The sequence below is a fragment of the Saccopteryx bilineata genome, chromosome 4 (genome assembly GCF_036850765.1).
Source record: "Saccopteryx bilineata isolate mSacBil1 chromosome 4, mSacBil1_pri_phased_curated, whole genome shotgun sequence".
Lineage (NCBI taxonomy): Eukaryota > Metazoa > Chordata > Mammalia > Chiroptera > Emballonuridae > Saccopteryx > Saccopteryx bilineata.
In genome coordinates, this window is record NC_089493.1 from 160,784,980 (window position 1) to 160,794,560 (window position 9,581).

Below are 9,581 nucleotides of genomic sequence, written 5' to 3' on the forward strand. Positions count from 1 at the left end.
AACTGGAAACAGACCACATGTTCATCAACAGGAGAATAGGTTTTCAAAAGTGATATATTCATATAATGTAATACTATGCACCAATACAGAATAACAACTACTAATACCCAGGACATGGATAAAGCTCAAAAAAATTACAGCCAGGGGAAAAAACAGCCAGACATAGAAGAATAGGATATACCATATGAGGATATGCTATATGATTCTATTTATGTGAAGTTCCAGAATGGGTGAAGTTCATCTATGATAATGGAAATTAGGGGGGAAAAACTGCTGCCCCTAGCAGCAGGGAGGCAGGGATTGGCTGAAAAGGGGCCTGGGGGGCTTTCTGGGGTGATGAGGGCTGTTCACTGTCCATGTCTTGTCTCAGATGATGCTTACACAGGTGGGTTACATAGCTGCCCAAACTCATCAAGTAGAACACTTAAGTCTATGTGTTCTATTTTATATAAAATTATATATATGTGTGTGTGTGTCTATATGTATAGATATATGTATCTTATATATCTATATTTATAAATATATATATCTTATATATCTATAGCTAGATATATCTCATATATCAATGAAAAAGATCAGGAGCCGGCATTAAGAATACATACTCTGCAGCGCTAGGAGACAGCCTGTCAATGCTCTCAGCAGTGCTCACGACCACCTAGGGGACCAGACCCAGCACAAACCCTTTTTATCTGAGGGTTTTTATTTATTATTTATTTATTTATTTATTTATTTATTTATTTATTTATTTTTACAGAGGCAGAGATAGACAGGAATAGACAGACAGAAACGTAGAGAGATGAGAAGCATCAATCATTCGTTTTTCGTTGCGCGTTGCGACTTCTTAGTTGTTCATTGATTGCTTTCTCACATGTGCCTTGACCGTGGGCCTTCAGCAGACAGAGTAACCCCTTGCTGGAGCCAACGACCTTGGGTCCAAGCTGGTGAGGAGCTTTTTTGCTCAAGCCAGATGAGCCTACGCTCAAGCCGGCGACCTCCGGGTCTTGAACCTGGGTCCTTCCGCATCCCAGTCTGACGCTCTATCCACTGCGCCACCACCTGGTCAGGCTATCTGAGGGTTTTCATGGCTATTAATTGTCTCTCTAGTTCTGATTTTTTTGTTACCTTTGGGTCCCCACGAGCATTTATCACATGGCATTAGGGGCCCTCGGACAATGGTGCTGGGACTGAAAGTATGCGTTCCAGGCATTGTCAAGTATTGAGTGAACTTGTGGAATACCAGGCCCTGTGCTGGGAGGGAGGGAAAGCAGCAAACGGGCGCCTGCTCAGAGCCCACAGTCTGGAGGGATCTGGCAGGCAGGCCTCTGGTCTCCCCAGGCGCTTGCTGCCCTGTGCCCTGTCTGATGGTCTCTGGCCAGGTGTAGGTTTGATTTTCAGCTGCCCCACAAGGCAGCAGCCTGGGTGTGAAAATGGTTCCCTTTATTTTCACAAGCGCTGGCTCCAGATGCAGGTCAGAGCACAGGCACTCTCTCGGGGAGTTCTGTAGGCCCCAGGGCTTCAAGGTGTACACCTGGGCCTCCATGTGGGCTCCCCATCTCAGTGGCTCTGGGGGACACTCCTGCTGGCAGCGACACAGTGGATGCTGCCTGTAAACACGCTCCGAGACCGGGGGGGGGGGGGCCGGTCTGCCCCTGCTTCCAGCTTCTAAAGACAGGTGTGGTGCCAGTTGAGACATCGTGGCCCCCATAAATCACAGGGGCCTGGGCCTTAGGAGCTGGCGTTCCTGCCTTGAAGTTGACAGGCAGCGCTGCAGGGCCCTGTGCTGCCTGCACTTCTGGCGCGGAGCATCTTCACCACAGTGTGCAGAGTCACCTGGAGACTCCCAGTTCTCCCCATCCAACCTCGTTCCCGGCTATCAGCCCCGTGGTGGTGGCCAGACTTTGCCCATCTGCCTCAGAATGTTGCCATGGGTCTCTCCCATCAAGATGTCCCAGTGACTGATCGCAGGCTGCCTGCCCTGGTCCACTCAACCCGTGCTGTGCACCCCCCAGCTCTCCCTGCACTCTCTCTGGTCACTGGCAATCAAAGGCTTCAGTGATGTATCTGAGGATGGCTTCGTTCGGAGTTACACACTGAGGCTTAACACTTCTTAAGGCAGTGGTCCCCAGCCCCCGGGCTGCGGACCGGTACTGGTCCGTGGGCCATTTGGTACCAGTCCGCATAGAAAGAATAAATAACATGAAACATTGTCAGAATAACAAATTTAAATACAGCCTGAATAATGAGGACATGCTCGTTCCTCCTTTAACTTAGCCCAATAAATATCGTAAGTGCGACAATTATATTTAAAAATACCACAGTTTTTACACATAATTTTATTTTGTGCAATTATCTGTCCCACCCTAAAGGCCGGTCCGTGAAAATATTTTCTGACATTAAAACCGGTCCGTGGCCCAAAAAAGGTTGGGGACCACTGTCTTAGGGGATTGCCTCCATCCTGTTCTCACCCACCTTGTACCAAAGGAAGACCGACTGCCTGCCGGAGCAGGTCACTTGTTGACCTGTTGGGAGCAGCATTCTGAAGGACATGACCATATCTAGAGCACTGAGTTGCATGTCACAAAGCTCTTTGATGTGCATTTTGTCGTTCAATCCCTGGCATCCTGTAAAAGACAGCAAGGAACTATCACTCTCACATTTAAAGGAGGAAATGGACCCCAAAGCTTTTGGTAGATTGGCCTGTGTCCCGTGGTGGGGTCTGAGCTGGCAGAAAGTAGGACAGTCAGACACTGGACTTCATGTGGCTCACGTGGCTGAGATTGGGGCTAGCCATATACATATTTTTTTATCAGGGCAGGTATGTTGTATGAGTGGTTTCCTCGGATGTACCCAAGAGGGGGCCCAGCAAGATCAAGACAGAAGTCTGGCCTTGCCAACTTGTCCTCTACCAAGAAACCAGGGTGATCGTTTTCTTCTAAAAAACTAATCTGACCTTCAAGCACTCTCCTGCTTGAAGCCCTTATCTGTACCAGGCATTGGGGTCTAGGCTTTACATATTTACCACTTTAATCCACATAACTGTCCTTGAGAGGAGTGTTAGGCCTTTTACATGCAGATGAGTAGGAGGAGCCTGGAGCCCACATTTGCTAACTTGTTCACATTCACAGCAATTGCAGAGGTTGGACTTTGATTCTAGATCTGGCTGTATGTCTATGCACTGAGGGGCTCTGTGCACTGCTTCCTGCATTTCAATTTTTTTTCTCTCTAAACCATCTGCAGTGTTTAAACAATACCCTTCCCCGAAGCTCTGACCAAATTCTAACCCTGGTATCTGTGAGTGTGACCTCATCTGGAAACAGGGTCTTTGCGGATGTAACCAAGTGAAGATGAGGTCAGACTGGATGGTGGTGGGCCCTAAATCCCATGACTAGGGCTCTCTTAAGAAGGCCATGTGAGGACACAGAGACATGTGGGGTGAATGTCCTGTGACGATGTGAGCATAGATTGGAGTGACATGTCTATAAACCAAGCAACACTAGGGTTTGTTGGTGACCACCAGAGCCAGCGAAAAGCAAGAAAAGACTTCCACAGGGGCCTTTAGAGGGAGCATGGCCCTACCAACACCTTGATGTCGAACTTCTGGTCTCCAGAACCATAAGAGAACAAACTTCTGTTGTAAGCCACCCAAATTTGTGGTACATTGTTATGCAGCCCAGGAAACCGTATGTCTTCTTCTTACTAAGTCTGGGAAGGTGTTCAATGCCCATTTGCCTGTGAAAGCCCAAGAGGTCCCAAAGCCAGGAAATCTGTTCAATGTCGTTTAGTCAAAAATTTCCCATACAGACCTGATCTTGGGACCCCTCTCTCACAAAACACACTTTAGCATGGCATGAAGCTGGGCTCCAAGGAGCACACCCTGAGAAATGCTGTAGATGCCAAACAGGCCTCCTCCTGGCTACGCAGGGTTGTAAACTGAGCCACACACGGGTCCTCTTCAAGAAAATGCCTTCCACTTGATGGAACCTGCCCGAGCCTCTTCAACACGTCTGACAACCCCTGCCACTCTCATCGACGCTGAGGGAAAGCCCTCAAGAAATTTAATTGTTCTAGAAATGGCTATAAAAATGCCATTCACAGTGAGCCGTGAACAAGATGGTAATATTTAATATTGGACAGGGGCCCACGGCAAAAATAACAGAGGCAGATGCACAGGCTTGTGCTGTTTCTTCTCAAGTGTGAAAAGACAAGAGGTCTGAGCCGGGGAGTGGCTCTGTGGGAACAGTATGTTAGCTTCCGCAGAGGAATTTCCCCAGAGGCAACCCTGGAAACTTCAGTCGCTGCTCAGGCCTCCTGTGCGCCTCGCGTCTGAGCCCAAGGCGGCTCAGCTCCAGCAGCTTCCTCTCGTTCACAGAGGGGAGAAGCAGCAGATCTTCATTCTCTGTGGCACAGATTCAAGGCCAGGGACAGATGAGCCACACACTTAGTCTGCAAGGAGCTGTTTCTGCTCCCGACCCCACTATGTTTTAACAGGTGGGCGTTTTTAGAGCACGCGCAAGGAATGCCCCTGACATCCTGCTGGCCACCGTCTTCTCCACTTTCCATCCCTGCCTGGCTAACCTCTCAGCAGAAATGTTCCTTCCTCCAAGAAGCCATCCTCGATTCTTTAGCTTATGTGCCCCCTGCTTTACCCTCTCCACGCACCCTGAATATCCTCCTTTGAGGTGCTGACACTCCCTGTGGCTGCTGCTCAGGGACTGTCTCTTTCCGATCATGGGCTCCATGAAGATGGGATGGTTGAAGTTACCACTGTGTCCCCAGTACCCAGCAGTGTCTGGCCCAAGAGGGTACCCAGAACATAGCTGATGAGTGAACACAGTCCTCTCTGGGTACCTCCTGGATCCCCACTGTCACACCCATGAGCACCCTTTGTCTGTGTGCCTACCACCCCCGCTTCCAGATCTAGAGCAAAACGACTGCAGAATCACCAGCACCCGTGAGCGCCCTTCTGGCGATTGGTACCTAACGCCAAACAGTGTTTGGTATTTACAGCAGCCTCACACTCTTGCAAAAATTTTACCCTGAGATGCAACAAATATCTATGTCAATTTATACTGTCCGATGCGTGTCCGGCAGTCACATCCATTCTGGAGTCAGGAAGAGTCAGCCCTGGGCTTGTGCACCACTCCAGGTCGGGGCTGAGGGGCCTGCGACAGACAGCAGCAGCTGAGGTCTCCACACGGTGGGGTCTGCTGCCCAGCACGTTTTCTGAACGTGGATATTGGTGGCAAATTAGGTGGAAAACAAGGTTGTTGTTTCTTTAACTGGCTCAGGTTCTTGGTTACATCAGATCCCCAGTCCCAGGCCTGCTCTTCACGAGAGCAAGGAGAGTCTAGACTAGCCAGGTAGGGGACAGGGCCACATCTAATCTTCCCCGGGCTTTGGGCACCCCAAAGATCCTTCTGTCAGCAATGCAGGTCCTTCTGTCAAATATCAAGTAGGATGTTTTATCCCCATTTTAAAGAGGGAAAAAACGCCTATAGATTTGGCTAAATTCACAGACTCAGGACTTCTGATGTAGGGCCAGTACTAGTTAGCCTGTTACTTTTGGGATACCTGTAAGGGCAAGTTCGGCTCAAATTACCTAATTTGTTTGTTAGACCATGTTCCAGGGAGAATGTTAAGAGTTTTATGTGCATTATTTCATTTAATCCCTCAATTAACCCTTTCAGGTATTATTATTACCTCTATTTTATGGGTAAGGAAACTGAGGGACAGAGAGATTAAATAACTTGCCCAGCATTAAATGGCTAATAAATGACAGAGCCATGATTTAAACCCAATGCTGGCTGATGGCAAAGCTACATTCTTAACTGAATTTTCAGGCAATTTCTAAGTATCCAGAGAGTTCCCTGGTATCAGGCAGATGGCAGGGTGCAGTCTGGATTGACGTGGCAAACCCACCCAGATTCCTGACTGCCTTTTAGGTGTTGGGCCTGGGGAGATTGCTGAGGGTGGCCGCTGATATAGGAGGGCATGGCCGGAGTGGCCACGGGGGGCTGGGGGTGGCCAGGGCACTCTTGGCCAAGTGAAGATGACCTGGGCCTGGGAGAGACTGGCCAGGGGCTCTTGGGCCAAGCTCTGGAATCCCTTCCTTTGCCATGACCACGTTCCTCCCTGTAGGTTTGAACTCAGCCCCTTGGCCCTCAGCCTGGACCCCCTGATTCAGAGCCCCCACATCCAGTCTGGCCTTGCATTTTCAAACCATGACTCAGAGAGAAGCAGACATGCAGAGCGAGCAGCTGCCTTCATGACAGGCCCCACATTGCTGTTGCTCACTGGGAAGGTTGGTTCTGCCACCCAGCAAGGGGGCTCTTGAACATGATCTGTATCTCTGGGAAGCTTTGATTTCTTCATCCATGAAGTGGGAATGTTAGCTTTGAAAACGACACAGCGAAGAATGCCTAAGCAATGTGTACCCAGCAGGCCCCAACCCATGCTAGATGCTAGACCATGCACTAACATCATCTAGTGCTCGGAAGAATAGATGACAAGGCAAAATTGCTTAGACATAAAGTGAGCTGGGGGCATCCTCACAGTTTGTATCTGGGCTCTGGCTCCTACAAACTGTGGCCTCTCTGAGCTCATCTGTTGAGAAGAAAGTTTGCCTACAGCATCAGGACCGCACCTTTGTTTCTGTGAGATGGAGCCAGGCCTTCCCAGAACATCATGATGTCAACAACTCCTGGGAGATGGCTGGTCCCCATGGCTGAGTGTCACATCCCAGTCATGCAGGAAGGCGGAGGCTGCTAGCTGGCATGGTGGGAGCACAGACGGTCTGTGAGGCCGTGCTTCACCTCTGTCCTCAGGAGTCATGCCCGCCGCAGCTCTGACTTTGAACTCAGCTGTCTCTTCTAGGCTGCCTATCTGGACACAATCCAACCCTTTATTTTCAAAGAGAGCCTCCGGTCTGTGAGAGAGAGGTCCCCCACCCCAGCTCACTGTTATACCTGGCACCTGGGTAAATAAGGCTTTGCTGTTGGCTACTTCCCAGGACCAGGCCTGCCTCTGGGCTGGGCAGCCAGGAGAGAGATATGTCATGGGCCTCCTGGGTCGCTGGTGACTTGTGCCAAGTACTGAGGGTACAAAGGTGATTCATTCCTCTGTCCTGGGGCTGGGGTGGGAGGTCCAACAGAGCAAGAACAGGATCTCTGTGTTCAGACAAACCTCAACTCACATCCTGGTTCTGCTACTTGCGAGTGTGTGAGGTTGGACAAGATGTTGATGTTTCCCCAGTCTTGATTTCCCCATCTGTAAGCTGGGTTAGCAACATTACCACCTCAAAGGACTGATGGGAGCATTTAACGCACTCAGCACTGGCCCGAACACACGGTCAACACTCAGTATTTACCAGGGTATCACAGGGGCCTTGTTCTTCTGTGTTGAGAGGCTCCCGGTTTATAAGGAGATGGGCGAGCACAGAAATCCCAGGGTGGAAGGGCAGTGCCGGTGGAAGGGAAGCCAGTGCTGGCGACAGTGGGAGAGGCCTCTGCAGCCACCTGGACATCAGCGGGTGCTGCTGGGGCGGGGGGGGGGGGGGCTTGAAGGAGGAGGAGCTCTCAGGAACATGCGGTGTTAGGGTCTCAGTCCTTCCCTCGGGCCTCTGACATGCAGCCTTGTCTCACCTCCCCACACACCACAAGCAGGCCATGGTGTCACAGGAGACCCGAGGGGACAGTGTGGGGCAGTGGGGGCCAGGGCAACAGCCCTTTTGGCTTCATGATTAGGAAAGGCTTCATGGAGAAGTAAATGTGTGATGAATTCTACAGTAGTTACTTTTGAATCCCGTATGGAGACCAGGTAGAAGAAAGCACATGGACCGTGTGGAACATGTGGGGCATGTGGGTGTGGGTGTTCAGTACGTGGCCACGGCAGGGTCCCAGCGTGCCCTCAGAGCAGTAGGGACGGAATCTGGTCGGGGAGACTCCAGAGGTCCTTAATTCATGTCCTGTCAGCCACAGCCCAGGGGCTCCTGAGAAGGGGAGGTGACAGGTCCCTGGTGCCTGTCCCCGGGGCCATTACCTGATCAGCCAGCTCTGCAGCCCAAAGAGGAGGCTCCTGCTGGCATTTCTTGCCAGCGTTGCCTCTCACCTCTGCTGCTTTCTTCTGGCCTGCTTTCTCTCCGGTCAGCAGACCTCTACCTCCCCTCTGGGGGTCCCCGCCCGGGGTTTCCCTGCTCAGCACTCTGTGTCTCCCTTCTGCCCCCCCCAACCCAGGAGATGTCTTGGATTCTCCTCTTCCTCTACCCTTCTAGCCTCCCCACCAGCCAGTCCCTCTGGCCTCCAAAGCACCAATCTGATGGCCCCTCTCCCTCTCCTCTGCTGCCACCCTAGTCTAAGCTGTCCTCAAAATCTGCAGTGGTCTCTGATCTGACCTTCTGGGCACCATTCTTCCTCCCTGATGTCTCTTCTCCTCACTGCCAACCAGAGTGTTTGTGACATTCCTCTCTCCACTCAGAGTAAAATCCAAGCTTCCTATGAGGGCTGCAAGGCCCTGCATGATCTTCCCCGCCCAGCCCACCTCCCTGATCTTGGTTCCTACACCTCTCTTCTGTGTGCTACCCTTCAGCTGCTTTGGTTGACTTATTTTTCATATACAGTACTTCCAAGCACATTCCTGCCTCAGGGCCTTTGCATGTGCTATTCCCTCTGCCTGCAACACTTCCCTGAGATATGATCTTGGTTCATTGCTTCCCTTCACTTAAGTTGCTGCTCCAGTGTCACCTCTTCAGAGAGGCCCTGGGGACCCCCTTAGCTAAAGCAGCTTCCCCATCCCTGTCTTTCCTATCCTGTTTTCTTGCTTTAACATCTTTGTCAATCTGAAATGATTTCAAATCTTTCTTCATGTGTTTATCGTTGGTTTCTCCCCAGCTAGCCTGAGAGCTCATGAGGACAGGGGCCATGTTCGTGTTATTGAATCCTGGACTCCAGTGCCTGGCATGGAACAGGCTTCAGAGCAGAAGGACAATAAATATGTTGAGTGATGGATGGGTGGGTGCAGGCAGTTGAGGCCTTGGTGCCTGGAGCAGGGCATGAAGAAAGTAGGCGGAGCCTGCGCGGTTGGGAGTCAGGCTGGGACATCCTTTGCCTGTTGGCTCCATGCCCCTGGGACAAGGGCTCTCCAGCCCCCCAGGCAACAGGGTCTAAGGATAGCAGTGATTCTGCTCATGGGCTCTTTCTGTTTTTAACACCAGCTGCCCTCACTGCCCTTGCCCTGCTGCCCACTGAGCCTGCTGAGCCTGAGAACTCACCAGAAGGAGCTAGAATCAGACTGGACTCCTCAGCTGTGGGCTCTCCATCCAATTCCTCCCACCCACCCAAGTCTGGAACCAGCTCTCTGGCCGGGTCTTCTGTTAAATTTTGTGGGACCCAGAGGGAAGACTCCAGCAGAGCCCAGTTCTAAACCGCTGGGCCCTTATTTGCAACCTTTAATGCAAAGAAGCACCAAAGAGCTTGATACAAATAGCGAGTCCTGCCCCACCCCAAAGGTTCTGACTCAGTACCAAAGGGACAGGGCCTCGGAGTCTGCACTGCGGCGAGCCCCCCAGGTGCCTAGGAAGCAGGGGC